Source organism: Ostrea edulis, chromosome 5 (genome assembly GCF_947568905.1).
Source record: "Ostrea edulis chromosome 5, xbOstEdul1.1, whole genome shotgun sequence".
Classification (NCBI taxonomy): domain Eukaryota; kingdom Metazoa; phylum Mollusca; class Bivalvia; order Ostreida; family Ostreidae; genus Ostrea; species Ostrea edulis.
The window spans coordinates 63,981,268-63,997,762 of NC_079168.1; the positions used below are offsets into that span (position 1 = coordinate 63,981,268).

Below are 16,495 nucleotides of genomic sequence, written 5' to 3' on the forward strand. Positions count from 1 at the left end.
CGTAGACAGGATACAGACCCAATCGTAAGCTCTAGGATCTTTTGATCACCATGATGATTAAGCAAGATACAATCAATCAATCAAATGCAATAATCGAAAACGTAATACACTATGTGAATGACAAACGGAAAATCTGGTGGCCTGATTTCTAGGACATTGTCAGGTAGTGTATAACCTAATGTCGGTAAAATGTTTAAGATATAAGGAGTAATCTTCCAAGGAAAGTCCCGGGCCATTCAATATCTGACATATAGGATAGTTTTTTACTTATTACTTACTTTCAAGATCTGTATCATCCCAAAACATGTTCAACGAGAATAATTTTGTTTTTGTTTTTATCCATGTTTGTACATATCAGTAACTGTGAATAAAGTATTACAAAAAAGTTGTAACTGAATTCTATAATCACGGGAAAAAATAAGAACATCGAAAATATAAGATGAATATCGTATTTAAAAATTCATCTTTGTGTCAGATCGTTTGTCTCGGAAGGGGGTTTTATACTTCGTTCAATGAGATATATATAAGTAAAATAATTATAAGTCTTCATAAAATGATAAATATGGGCCTAGTAAACACTATTATAAGTATAACTGAACACCTACACAAGTTTATGCTGATCATATTGTAAACCAATTAGTCCAGTCAAAATAGTGGATATTGGGGGTCAACCTTGAACTAATTGCAACAGAAATTCTGATTACAGAGCACCAACAGGTAGACCCTAGACAATATATATTCCAAAATCCACTGAAATCCACCGAGCACTTTTCGGGTAATTCTAGTTTGAAAATGGGTACCTTAAATGGTATTTTATCGCATTCATGGATATATACGTTCTCAGGTTTGTCGATTTACATACATTTTGGAAGACGCGAAACATGAAAGGCAGATAAAATATCGTATAAAGTACTAGAAGTGACATACAGTTATTGATATTTAAACAGGTAGATCATATATATATATATATATATATATATATATATATGATCTACCTGTTTAAATATCAATAACTAATAATCTATATTCCAAAATTCTCCCGAGTACTTTTCAAGTAAATCTTGCATGAATATAGGGGGTTGGTGTAATACTAACTTTGTTTTGAAAGCGAAGTTGACATCAATAAAGATAAAAGAGAAATATTCATTTGAAAGCTTTGTAATTCAGCACACAAATCATTATGTTTAAGCATCATCTGACACGTCATCGTTATTATCATAATCCATACAAAGTACATGTATATTTTCACTAATAGATTTCTTGTTTAATTCACAATACAAATATCAATATATTTAGTTATTTCAGAAATAACTTATGGCTTGTTTAAACATTTGTGCAGCATGTATAATGCTAATGAATGATGATCACCATCATCTCACGTGTTCAGTTCATCATCCATGTATACAAAAAATATTCAATTGAATGATAAATTAGTCATCGTCATCATGGCAAGGTTCAGCATTCGTACAACTTGTACCACGGCATTCTCCACAACAAATTGAACATTTAGTTCCGTGTCGTCTGCAACTGCACCTCTTTGAGTCAGAGTTGCTTTGGCAATTGCAACGAATTATTTTCAGAAGATCGGACAGTGCTGGTGCCATCTTAGTCTTAATCGGTAGAAGATAACCTGTGTCATTCAATTTCCATCCCCATTTTGTCGCGTCCAAGTCGTTTGCTATCCATTGTTGTACTTGATGATACGCTCTATATATATGTTGCTTTGCAGATTCATAAGTAGGTGGGAGACTGTACATCAATATGTTTCTCTACCTTTGACATTTTGGTAACAAATTTTCTGAATCGCAAGATATCCAAACCTTCTCCTCGTAATGCCCCATACAATGACGCCAACATCTCCTCTCCAACTTGCTACAATTTAGTGACAGAGGCAAATTTATCTCGGAAAGGCTTACTGGCTGTTACATAAAAGTATAAATTTGCCTTCATCTTCTTGAGTGTGACCTGTTTACTGATTCCATACAGCATCACATCCCGTCAAAGCGTGCATCACTAAGAGACACTGACATAGGTCTTTTCCAAGAATCTGTCTTGTGTTATATATGTTCCAAATCCGATGGTTTTTCATTTGTTTGTCGGAATAAAAGAATAACTCCTTTTCGATATCAGGCTCTACATGATAAAGTAATAGTATGGGCAAATCAGTATCCTCGCCAACTAAAACAACGGACTGAGTTCTCACTTTCTGAAGAGCTGTGAAAACCAAAGTACGGTCTGCATCTGCTTCAGATTGTATTACTTCACAACCGGCTTCTCGGAGTCTTGTAGACAGCATTTGAATAAATTTCTTCTTGTTTTCTCTGTTTGACAGAAAGTGCTCTCTTTTCGCGGTGCATACAGTAGATTCATTGAATATAGTCTTCCTAGACTGTGCGTTGTTGTAGCCATCAAATACAACACAGGCATTTGTAAATTTGTGGGTGACATATTGCACGTAGATCGTCAGTATTTGTTCGAAAGTTGATTTCTGTGGCCAGTTAAACCTGTGTAGCAGAGATCCTCCATCAAGTACGAATGTAGAACATTTATTTAGAGATGCGCCATCGCTACTGCAATCACCTGTTGACCAAATAACATCTGCAAGTTGGCTTTTGCTAGCTTCTCTCAGAAGACCTGAACTATCAAAAAGTGCTGGTGGAATACTTGTCAGTTCGTATCTGAAAACTTCACTCAAGTCCGGATAACTATCTTTAGCAATAGCACTGAGACGTTGAAACATCAATTGTGGATCCACATTGACATTATCTCCATCATCGACTTTAACTGAGTGTTTTGATGTTAGGGTGATTGCATGATCGATCCTTCCTTTTGAAAACATGTTTCATTGCATCTTTTCCGACCATTGATTGAATAACCTGCCTACCAATCTCAAGACTTTTGTCAACATTGACATTTGATTCAGCTGTTACACCATCGTGTAAACCACGAAGATCCTTGAGGTCTTCTTGGAAAGGTGCACTCTCTTCCAGATAAGCTAAACTTCTGGTCGTATCGATTTCATCTCTATTCATGCGCGAATGAGACGTGTCTTTATGCTGCTCACTAGATGTGTACAATGTCTCTGTAAGGGTCTGCATTGCAAGACTGAATTCGGCACACTGGGGAGAAGATAAGACCCACAGAGTTCGTTAGTACTCTGTTATACCTCGCCCTCTTGTGAGACCACCAGATGTCTTTAGACTTATGAGAACTTGCTCAATTGTCAGGTCTGTCCAGATACCAGCCCACAAACGATCTGATCTTCTTATCACATGTTTCCCAGACAAGAAAGATTCATATATCAAGGGATGTGATGATTGAAGCTTCTGCATATCGGAAAGGTTGATGTAAGCGGATTTAAGATACAAATTGTGTCCAGAAGCGGCAAAATATGGCAGCATTCTTTGAACGGTGTGTAAGTGAAGCAGCCAGTCAGCTGTTCTTTCCGCTCTGATAAATTTCTGGACAAGATCAATCATTTCAAGATACTGGAACCATAAATTTGCCGTTCTGCATTCTGTTAGTAAATCCTTATAATTGGAGAGTACACTTTCTATTCTATCAAAAACTGCATTAAGTACAGCATCAATGATTGTTATGTTCCCCTTCAGAAGGTCCTCATATATTTCTTGGACTTCTTTGAGGTCCTTGTTTGAATTACAAGTGTCACTGCTTTGTAGATCTTCAGCAATTCCAAAGGCTTTTTTGATCACGATGCTGCTAAGGGCGGATTCCACTAAAAAATGATCACGCAGAGCTCGTGATACCACTTTACCATTGAGCATATGTTTAACTGCGTTAGGAGCATATACTGTTTGAAGGACTTCCTCTAGACCCGAACCTGCCATCAAATGACCATTGGATCCCAGAAAACTCACCTGTAAATGAAACCCACCGAGGCGTAATACGATGTTTCGTAGCACATGATCTTTTGATTCATTTCTGATTATAATAACAGATTTCCAGTACAGTGGCTGGTCAAACGTGACAATTGGAACTCTTGCGTATTTTTCGGCTTCACCTGTGACAAACATTAATGTTGAATATATACAGGACATATCTCCAGGTTCCAAATCTATCATTGGAAAAAACACCATTGATGTTTTTCCGGGATGATCACCTTTGTGCAACATTTGCATAAATCCTGACCACGGAGACTTTAGTGGTTTAATTATCCGTGATAAGGCATCCAAGTGATGATACTTGTCGATGTGCCGAAGGCTTTGAAGCTCGTCAAATTTCACTTCGTGCAACTCCAAAGCTTTCCTGTAGATTTTTATGTCGATTGTTCCTAAATTTAATATCGATTCTCTGATGATATATCGCATCTGACGCATGTAAATCATTCACAGAATGTATGCGACCTTTGACTTGATTTCCACATGAATCATTTCGTTCAATGCATACTTGTAATATTTTGTTGTGAAAGTCCATAGTTCGAACAGGATAAACGTCATTTCCTCGTTTCTGCTTATTAACTTTGGCTGGCTTGCAACAAAATATGCAGTGATTTTTTAAGTCAATAATGCTTTTGGATCGTAGCTCCACTCCATCCACATCGTCTGTCTCATATGTTTGTTTTCTTTTAGCTTGTAAAATTCTTCTTTTATCTGTAAAATTCCTTCTACATTGTTGATGAACTACATCACCAGGTTTGGAAAATACTGTTCCTTGACGCTCTTGACTGGCATTATTCAAGCCCAGACTTCCCCTTTCCGTCAAAATTTGTCATTCTGAACGAGACACAGCTTCACAGCAAATGATGCACAATTCTCCAGTTGATGCCGTAGCTGAAAAATATCGTTAGGTATTGAGAAAATAAAAAAAACCCACACATTCCTTTAAAATGCTAACATTTTAACATAAACGGCGTTCCATACTTTGAAAAATTGACCAGAACGGCATGGACATAAATACTGTATTGCTTCATCAATTGTTACGTATTTGCATTCATAAATAAACGTTTTATTTATTTGTTTGTCTTAGATATGAGACAACAAAATACATTACAACGTTCTAAGTTGTATTGTAAATGCATTTGGCCTGATGTAAATACGAGAATAAAATCTGCAATTACATTGAATTTTTGAGTGAATATTTGGTGTAATCAAGGCAATTTGTGAAAATTTGATTGATAGTAAGTTTACTTACCTGTTAGAAATGCAATATATAGAGGAACACTCAAAGGATAATCGTCATTTTATGCATTATCTCCGTACATTGTTATAATTTCATGTATTGTTTACGTCATACACGCATGACGTCGGAATGGAAAATCATGGAATATCACTCAGGACATCGGTTTTGAACAAATATTACGCGAAATAATTATTTTGAATTCTCTGAAACGGCTCGATAGAAGTCGGTGGATTTTTGATCAGATATTCCTTTTTACTTATACATCATGTCTGTATTAATAAAAATTCTGTTGCAATTAGGTAAAGTTTAATTTGACTGGACTAAATCGTATCTTCTCGGCTTGCCGGAAAGGCCCGAGAATGTGCGATTAGTGTGACGTTGTCTTTCTTCGTTCTGGAAATTTCCATAAGACTGATTCAAGACTAAATTCGCGGTTGAAGAAACATTTTATTCAACAATTATCAAAACTTATTTCTGCTGTAAGATCAAAATCAAGAATCGGTAAACAACGGATTAACTTCATCGTATTAAAAAATGCCTGGCTTAGATTCGACACTCTACTTTCATTTTTGCTATTTCCGGGTAGTTAGTATGTCTTTAATTAATTTTACGATATTTACTAATCAAGTAAGATTCTATTATAGCTTACGGACTTCACCTCACATATGAAACAATATTAAAGGTGTAAGCCGTAACTCTGAAGCAAGCGTTTCGGAGTTTATTGGCAACAATTGTTAATTTATAAGTACATACACATGATGCTTATTGCAATAATGTAAGTGATCAGGGGTAAGGGGAAAAATAGCTGCAGAACTGTAGCTCTCTGAAAAAATATTTTGACATAACAGAGAGCTACAGATCCACCCCTTTGACAAATAAAATGTATTGGGCTTGTCCCTAGTACTGGGGAATCCTTCAGGTATTTAAATGGCAAATACGCAATGAGTATAAATATGAATGAAGGTCAGTTCTACGTCACGATTGCTGGCACGGAGCTACGGTTAGGGAAAATTCCCGCTTCGGTGCAACACCCTCTTTAATATAAAAAAAAATTCTTTACATATTTTCCTACAATACTTGCGTCCAAACGTACCTTCAAATATTCATTAAAGCCCCATACGACCCGAAAACTCCCAGCTTCAAATGATTTCGGTTGTTGACGTAGCCATGTTAGGTAGCAGGTCAATTCGAATCCCGGTTAATTTTCATACTTGCACAATAACGTCTAGATGTGGACTAATATCCCTACAAACATTTTAGCTAAATATTTTAAATAATATATCATCCCAGTGCCTTTAAATAATAATTATTGAAATAGCTAAACTCACGGCAATGCGGCTTTCATTAGTCTGGTCAGGTCTCCATCCCTGCCACACGAGTGTTAAGGACTTTTGTAGAATTTTCATGAATCAAGAGCTTATTTTACCTTTAGAAAAACTATATTTTTTAATTTCTATAAATTATTCGTGTTGATAATAAATGAAGAGCAAATACATAACATATAACGAATTTTATGAATATATACCAACAACAACAGGCTCCATAAAGCATGCCGGTGTAGAGGCAAATTTTGACTCCCATAGAATAATGACCGGGGGTCATTTTTTGGCGTCGAAAAATGACCCCCTAGCCGTAGAAAAATGGATAATTTTGTAGAAAGGATCATTATTTTGCGTGTCATACCTGAAAAATAATGACCCCCCGTAGAAAAATGACCCCCTCCCTTTCTTAGCAGATTGATTTATTTTAAAGGAGTTGATACGGGTTTTCAGGTCATTATTTACCCAGAGTTATCGTTCCTGCTGCTCCTCTTATCAAAGAACATGACCCACAATATGCCATTTTTGGCCTACCAAATTTGGAAAAATTAAAGAACACTTTATAGAATAAATCTAAGATTATATTTTTTATCCATAACATGAGCCAAGTTGTATTGCGCAATCGTTTCCTCACACCGGATGTTTAAAGCACTCAAGTAAATGCCCAAACCTACCGCAGTTTCACGTTTTCCGGGAAAATCGCATAAATTTGCTAACTTCAGTATATAAATTCACATGGGCCGCATTACTCACGACTCAATTTTGTAAACTAAAATTAAAATGCAAAGTTAGATTAACACTTTCCATAAAAAAAATTAACTCGTAAGCAATGCGGCCATGTCGAAAAAAAAAAAAAAAAATAACAAAAGTGTCGTCTGGAAACGTTAGATTCCAAGGAAGTCAATACATACACCTAACACAGTTGATACGACTCAAAAAGAAACAGCAAAGAGGTGAGTTTTTATGTTCTTATATATTTTTTTAAATAAAAAATCAATATCTAAACGAGTAAATATGAGAGTCATGGCCTATGGTAAAAAGGTACAAGGGGGGGTGGGGGGGGGGGTTAACCTATCGTGTATGTTTGATTCCGAAGTCCGTTCCGATGGCTTTAAAAGTACCGATTTCCCTACCTTTTGTTACTTTAAAAATGATATTGTTCGAAACAGAATGAATGTTCGAATCAAACGTACAGTACAAACTTATTCGGCCATACGGAATACCCTTGTTAGAATAATCTAACTGTGTCTCGGGACAGGCCCTCACCACAATCGGTGCCGTAGGACATTATCATTTTAACGATAGAACATTCTCTCAAGGAATACCCCAGTAAACAGGCCCAGCATGTACACATGTATTACGCATGGAGATGTGCGATATATATTCAGACAGTATGATCTATCGTATGACTTTGTCCATTGGTTCTCATAATTTTTACAAATTATGTAGATCTACGTTTAATTAATATAGGCTACAGTTCAAAGTTTCTTATAAAATATTAAGTCTGTCAATCAACTGTAAAGTTGTAGCAACGTGTTACATTAACAAATGTCCGAATATTACGGAAATGTCAAACACGGCTGTAAGCGCTATCTATTTTACATTTGTAGTTAAGAATTTGAACGCACAATATTCATGCATCGAACGGGGATAAAATTATTGTTTTGTTTTGGATTTCAACTATTTAAGTTCGTAAATTCATAAGTCCCTTGTATATACGTGGAAAGACACCTACAAAAACACACAGAAAGTTTGTTTTTAATGAAGTAGGTCAATTTAAATACATATCAAAATATATCTTGTTAAATAATATTTGACATAACTTGTGTTGAAATGTAGAGTATTCTCTTAATTATGTTTACTTTTTTTCGATAGAAGGGCAATAACTCTAAATGGAAAACATAGTTTACTAGTGGAGGATCCTAGTTTTTTTCTTTCGTTTTGTTTTATATATACACACGAAAATCAAACGCTTTAATTGATTTTAGAATTTTTATTTTGTGCTATAGACAAAATTGATATTGAAAAGATATGTTTTAAATGTTAGGGAAAAAAAACAATCTATAAAGGTGAAACGGCAAACCCCCACCCCCCGAAAATGTATTACAATACTACTGATAATTTTTCTATTATTTATATTATTTCATGTATGGAGATGTGCATGGTTTTTGCACCAGTTTTCTTTTTGGATTAGGAAAATGGTTTACGTTTTCCTTAAAAAAGGACTTTGGAAGGGTCCATTAAACAGACCCAGGTTGGGAGATTTCAGGCTCTCATGGACTTAATTTCCCTGGAAACGAGGGGGTTATTTATATTCGGTCTTTCCTACCCCGGGATAGGAAAGACCGAATATAAATAACTTCCTCGTTTCCACAGAAATTTACATGGACTACATAATAGAAATAAATTAACCATGTAATATACATTGTTGTAAACCCCATACCCCCTCTATATGTCACACTGACATTAATCAACAAAACATTTGAAGATACACATTTTCAGTTTATTAGTGGAAAAAAAAATAATTCCAAGTTTTTTAATACAATTTATTAATTGATTCACCAAGCATTAATGTAACAAGTTAATTGATTTATAATTAGATTTTAGGAAAAATAACCTAGGCTAATGGGTTTTAACATGAAGATAAGATTTTCATCCAACCCAAATTGTATATTTTAATTACATGTATATGACATAAATATTTCAGATATGCCAAAGAGTGGTCCCTAATTCTTTCTCTGTTTCAACTGTCCATGGAGAGTAAAACCAAAACACAGATCCAGGATTTCAAAGAAATATAGGTCAGTGATCACCACTCTGATATGGAGGGCACCATCTGATCATGATTTTCTGTGCAATATATGCCAGAGTGTGTGTGTTGCTCCCATATTAAACAGAAGAATATCAAGTCGGTTAGGCAACAGATTCAAGACAGTCCAGCACCACCACCAGCAGCAGCAGTTCTTCCAATTAGTCCCCCTTCTGTATCACTCCCATCCCCATGTACATCAAGAGGGCACACTTCATGCTGTATCTGCGAGTGACCAGGTCCAAAGTTAGTTGTAGTCCCAGTAGGAGTAAGGCATGAAATCTTCATTTCAAAAGAGGCCATCATTCCTGCCGGGGCTCGCTTCTGTACAAATCACCTACAACAAGACATAGAAGAACTTGAACCTATTGCTGACAACACCATGTTCAACAAAACAGGAGTGACATAATTAATCAAACAAGTTTTTGAGAGCTGAAGTTTTGAGAAAAGAGAAAATAAGGTTGGATTTTGACAACAGTGAAAGTCTAACAGTGAGCATCAGAATCTCCTGGGAACCCCTAAAGCTGCTTTTGAGGACTTGCTGACATATGTAAACCTGTAGAATATGGAAACTTGTGCTAGATAAAAGCTTTATAACCTTTCTACCAGTGATGTATTTGTTGACAATAAAAAGGGTATTTGATTTTAGCAGAATAATTACTTATTATGAACTACTAGTATTATCATTATGATACTTAACTGGCAAATAACAAACAACAAACATGATTTGTAAATGTTACTTTCTGTATAGATCTACATGATACTTCTATTTTGGGAACATTATGAAAATAGGCCAATTTAGATTATTTCTCATTCTGTGGCATTTACAAGCATGTATACATTACATGTAAATGCAATATAATCCAAACAATTTAAAACTACAGTGCCTTAGGATATATCCTATTTCAAATATGTATCTAGATGTAATTCTATTCAAATCTATATTAATGCCTGGAAGATTTTTAGATCACAGCTCATGAATTACGTTCTGTCAGTCAATAATGTATTGCACAAACATTTAAAAAAATTGTTGTTTAAAAGACCTCAGTATCTTTACATGATTAATACGTATAGGAATATACAATTATTGATCAAGATAAATACAGTAAAATTTATACAGTATCATTTCTCAAATCGTATTTTCAGAGTCAATAATATACTGACTCTGATCCCCTATATCAGTGTTGTGTTGTTATTATTCACGCTATGAAATCTACATGTACATGTAACAAAAAGATCATTTGATACTTACTATTAGGTGTCTACAGTAATTTTCCTTTAATCAGGTTTCACAGCAAATGCTCGTTGAACGTGTAATTCCGAGTAAATTCGAATTCAACATGTTTTGACGAGACGCGGTGTCAACTTATTTCGTTACCATTGCTTTCGATACTCGGTCTTTATTCCATATGTAAAAAAAAATTTCACGGTTAATAAAATAAAAGTAAGAACTAGTTCATTAAATTTGAGGAAAACCCACTGTAGGTTCTATGACCAATTACAACGGGGGGGAAACCCGCATATTTCAGGGACGGATACAGGGAATTTTCAAAATGGGGTTCTACCATAAATTTCAGTTTTCAAAAGGGGAGTTCCATTCTCAAAATGTGTTATTTTTACCTCATTAAGCAACATTTTGTAACGATAGGCAGAGGTACAACCTATGAAACCTCCACACCTCCCTCTGAATCTACAAATGTAGTTATGCTATCTATTTACATGTATAGATCTTGTGTAATCAAACACACACATAAAAAAGAGCTGCGTCTAAATTCAATACTTCTTGTGTCACAGAGAGGCGTGAAATCTTCTTAAAACTGATGAATTGACATACATTTTTTGCAACTGAAGTCAATAGCTTATTTCATTTACGCATCATTATCGTTTTTCAAGAATTTTGAAAAATGAGTAAGTGTTGATAGAGGTATTAGTGAGTATGCGAACGATAACTTTGGGTAGACTATAGCATTTTCACTGGATAATTTGTGCCTATCAGGGGTGTACGTAGGACAAGGGGACGGGGGCACGTGCCCCCTCAATTTTGGAAGATGGGGGGGGGGGTGTGTGTTGTAGAGTGAGCCTTCCCCCATAATGAGACTTCCCCCCCAGAAGCCTGGCCCTGGGGGAAGGCTCACTCTAGAGCAGGAGAACCCCCGGGGAAGTCTCCCTCTAGAGCCAGACTTCCCCGTGGGAAGACCTACTCTATCACTAGTTGTAGAGTCAGACCCCCCCCCCCCCCCCATAGCAGGACTTCCCCCTCCATTTATTCCTGGTAAACTACTATCACTTTATAGAGATTGTTTAGATACCAGGACCTTTTTCAGCAGGGTATTAAATTATTTTGCTAAAGCCGTTCATCAAACTCAAGAGAAGACAACGGTGAATAAAACACATTGGAATTGATAAGCCATTTTGTTTTACCCATAGACCTTGAACTTTGACCCACACAATATCTATGCCGTGGTTAGTTTTAGAAGTTTGAAAAATGAAATGAGGAAATTTCGAATTTGTGTTTCTTCTCATCTGCGTACAAATATCGGTTATGCTTTTAAACGTGTACAAGTTCAGGTAGAGAGGTAGGTAAGTTGGTAGGTAGGGTACTTTTGAAATAAGACAATAATAGCTCAAAAAGTTCTTTGTACCAACCATATCTTTTACATCAGTAAAGTATTTGAATGTTTCATTCTGCAAAACTAAGTCATTCAAGGTCTTAATGCCTCTGTCAACCCAATTTGTATTAAAATTCCATTATTTAACATCAACAAAGTTTCTTATATCTAAATTCAAATAATCTGTAACAGAAAGAGAACTTTTTAAACTCTTGATAGAGCTTTAAAAACATCTTTCCAAAACACAATGTCAATATGATTTACAAATTCATTAAGTTTTTCTTTGGATAGGTGAAAAATAAAATCCACATTTCTAAGATTTAAAATACTAAGCAACATATGTTGCCATATACCCTCATTATCAGCAACAAATAAATAAAATAATTATACCATATTTATATAGCACCCTTTTCATACACTATGTACGCTCAAATGTACTTTACAATGCATATATACCTTACAACAGAATGTTATACACATAATACATAGGAAATAAATAAAACATTAAAAGCTGTACCTATCCTCATTGTACATATAAAACATGAAAACACAAGATACCATAAATATGCTAGATAAGAATAAATATCAGCAAGGTACCTTTTGACCCATTTCAGCTTAATATAAGACATATAAGATGCCAAATGTACCATATTTAGTCCCCCTTCATCATAATTACCCACAATTGTATTTCTTTTCAACTTTTCTACCTTGTATCCCCAGATCAATTAAAAAGATATTTTATTAAACTCTTCCAGTACTTGTTTAGGTGGGTCAGGCAATGCTGAAAATAAGTGTATGCGTTTTGGGAGTGTTAAAGTTTTGATAATTGTGATTTTACCTATTGGAGTTAAATCCCGTTTAGTCCACAAACATAGCAATTTTTAATGGCATTGATTTTAGATTGATAATTACATAAAGTCATGCCTTCCAGATGTTTTGTAAACACTATTTTGAGGAGCTTAAAATTGCTATTTCCCCATTTTATTTTCAGACCATTGCACAAAGTTTCCGCCGAACCTGATTTGCTCCCCAACCAAATTGCTTGTGATTTTGAAATATTTAAACGTAGTCAAGAAATCATTCTAAACATATCAATAACTCTCATAGATTCTCTAAGTGATTTTTCACTGCCATCTAACGTTAAAAAAGAGTCGTCCGCATACTGGCCTAATTTAATTTCTTTTCCAGCCACAGTTACACCCTTAATATTTCGATTTTCTTTAAGTGCTTTTGCCAACAATTCTACTGTAATAATAAAGATATATGGTGCCAATGGATCTCCTTGTCTACAGCCTCGTTCAAGACTGAAGAATTTATATAAGTTTCCATTGTTAATTATACAACTGGTACTAGGGGTGTATAGAGTAAGAAACCATTTTACAATAGATTCCCCAAAATTGAAGGACCAGAGTGCCTTTAAAATAAAATCTCATTCCAATGAATCAAACACTTTTTCAAAATCTAATAATAATAACAATCCTGGCTGATTTTCCTTTTTTAGTAGTCAATCAAATCATACAAAAACGAGTGTTTTCACCAATAAACCGTCCCTTTATAAAACACCTATGATACTTGTTAGTACTTTCTTTAAACGATTTGCTATGGCACTAAAACCAAGTTTGTAATCAACATTAATAATGATATTGGTCGCCAATTTTTTTTATATACCGTCTATCTTTTTCTTCTTTGGGAATGCAAGTTATTACACCTTGGGATTGAAATTAAAAAACAAATTGCTGATTTTAAAAACAATGCATGAATTGTTGAGTCCAAATCAGTGTATTGTACAGAAAATGAACTCTAGTTCTTATGTTAAATTTTTATATCAAGTTTTGAAGGAAAAGGAGTTCATAGCCCCACAACTCAAAAGAGAGAAGTGGGAAGCTTATCTCATTGAAACTATTTCAGAAAAATGTTGGAAATTTCATTATATGAATGCATCTTTATGAACAAAAGAAACAAAATTAATTTATTTTCAATATCGTATTCTTATGTGTTATATACATGTAGCTACAAACTATTTCCTTTGCAAACTTAAACTTGTAGATAATGACTTGTGTTCATTTTGCAAAAGTGAAAGAGAAACAGTCACTCATATTTTTTATGACTGGATGTATGTACAGAATCTGCCTTCTGGAGAGATTTTGTGAAATTGTACAATGCATTTGACAAAGGTTATAAAATCACAAAAAGAAGTGTGTTACTAGGCAATATTGATGGAAGTTGTTTGGAAAATTTTCTTTTGTTAGCAAATAAGCACATTTATTACTCCAGATCATGGGACTCAAAACCCAAATTGTCAGATGCAATTAATTTGTTTAAATACTATAGAAATTTAGAAAAAATATTGTCAAAATGTATTTCATAGCAAATCCAAAATACTTGGTAAATGGGCATTGTTTGATAATATAATAGACAAGTAGTTTGTTGAAAAGCATAATACATGTACATTTATATGAAAAATAAAATAATTACCTTTATCTTTGTATGTGTATATATGTATGAGTAATTGCAAGTGTGAATGAGCGAGTGTAGATTACAGTTTGAATGTTTGTAGGTATAAATGTGTTGAAAATACAAAAATAAAACATTTTTTTAAAAAGTAGGTAGGTAGGTAGATAGGTAAGTAATTCTCTGCCCGATAAACTAAAATTTATTTCATAGTTTGCATAGGAGGGGATGAAAGCGGGGGTGTCCCTCTAGAGCGAGACTTCAAGAGGGTGTTATGGCTCTAGAGTGAGCCTTCCCCCTGGGGGTAAGGTTTATTCTATAGCACGTCTGCTGGGGGGGGGGGGGGGGGGGGGCTCACTCTAGAGCCAGACTTCCGCAGGGGGGAAGGCTCACTCTAGAGCCAGACTTCCGGGGGGGGGGGGGGGAGTCTCACTATGGGGGGGGGGGGGGGGAGTCTGGCTCTATAACAGGGGCACAAGTGGGTTTGTGCCCCCTCACTTTTTTAACACAAAATTAACATAAATTGATCAGATGAGAATATTCCACAGTTAAAAAAAATACTCAATTCTAATATGCAGGTTCTCAGCACTCAAAGCATTATTTCTTGCATGTACATAACCTATTCTCTCCGTACTACTTTTTTTTGACCGAGTTATGTTTTAAACCGTCACAAAATTGTTAGTTAAAAGAAAAATGTTTTCACGGTGAAAATAGTTATATCTCATTTATATCAGAAGGGGACCCCCCCCCCCCATTGCAATGTTCAAAAGTACAGTATGTCGTACACAGTACAGGGGAGTAGGGGAAGGTAGAGCCGGGGCACATGTCCCCACACTTTTCAAAGGGGAAAGAAGTATGGTTGTGCCCCCCCCCCCTTAAGTAAGGTTTTTTTTTACAATCTGTTAGTCAGTACCCACAAATTTAACAATCTCGAGTCATTACAGTCGGAAGACCCTCCAGAGGCCATGAATCTTGAATTCTTCAAACTTTTCTTCGGGAGACATGAAAATACATGAAACTTGTTTAATGAAGTCAGTAGGAAATGGCATACAAGCAAAGTCGAGTATTTGTCTGCATTCTTAAGCAAAGTCTTGACGAGTATTTGTCTGCATTCTTAAGCAAAGTCTGACATTTGATATCATACTCCATATTCTTTGTAAAATATTTATAGCTACATTGACTATATATGCAATTCTGAATGGGTTCGCATAACACTCTAACCCTAATAACACATGGGGACAAGGATTTCACAATTATGCAATATGGTAGTAGCTACTCTGCGTATATCAAATCAATTACGCACTCTGTTTGCATGTTATGGTCCTTAGTGTAGAATAAACTAATGCATGTTTACAGATGTTACTATAGGACCCCCTTCCACGCCTTTATGGCAAGACGATTGCATGTATCTCGATATAACTATGCATGTATTTACTCGTAATAACGAATATAAATCGCTGTGACTAGACACTTATTTGGTACGAGTCACTATTTTGTTAAAACAAGTAAATCCTTATTTTTGAAACAAAATTACAATTCCTAATATGTTTTAATCTGGTTACGTTTCATATGAATGATAGATTTACTTATAATATGACAATGTTGGACTGCCTCCCTTAGGCATTGCCAGAGAAATAATCCTTCATAAAATTTACAAGGGGTCATTATTCTATGGGGGTCATTTTTCTAAATGTGAAATGGACTGATTTTTTGAAAAATACATTTTTTCTACGGGCAAAGGGGGTCATTATTCTACGTCGAATAATGACCGGGGGTCACTTTACTCTATTGCATTAGAATACGACCTTTCTTATGGACGTTCCTATGATAGCCACGATTCTGGAGATTGCTGACATATGTATGTGTCATTGAACAGAAAGAAGAAATATGACACAGGATATCGCACTAATGATGATGGATAAATGTAATCAAACTGTGATTAAAAGGAACAACATTCCATTGTACTAACGTAAATTTGTGAATTAACCACAATGAGGACACCTACATGTACAAATATGTACTATAAGTGATCGAAAAACAATGGTCCAATAGTAAAATGTGACGTAATTGCCTCCAGGCAGGTGCACGTCAATCGTTTATGTTTTAGGACAATGCGTTTAGAGTTATGTCTGTACAACTATCTTATCTAATTTGTGCAAAAGAAGGAC

General features: G+C 35.2%; 1 long non-coding RNA gene across 1 annotated transcript; it reads right to left on the reverse strand.

Annotated features, from left to right (window-relative positions):
- Positions 1-8,939: 8,939 nt before the first annotated feature.
- LOC130054666 (uncharacterized) lies at positions 8,940-10,657 on the reverse strand. Its single transcript, XR_008802988.1, has 2 exons — positions 10,520-10,657; positions 8,940-9,823 (listed from the first exon to the last, which is right to left on the reverse strand). It is a non-coding gene; the product is annotated as an uncharacterized LOC130054666 (long non-coding RNA).
- Between the last annotated feature and the right edge of the window lie 5,838 nt (positions 10,658-16,495).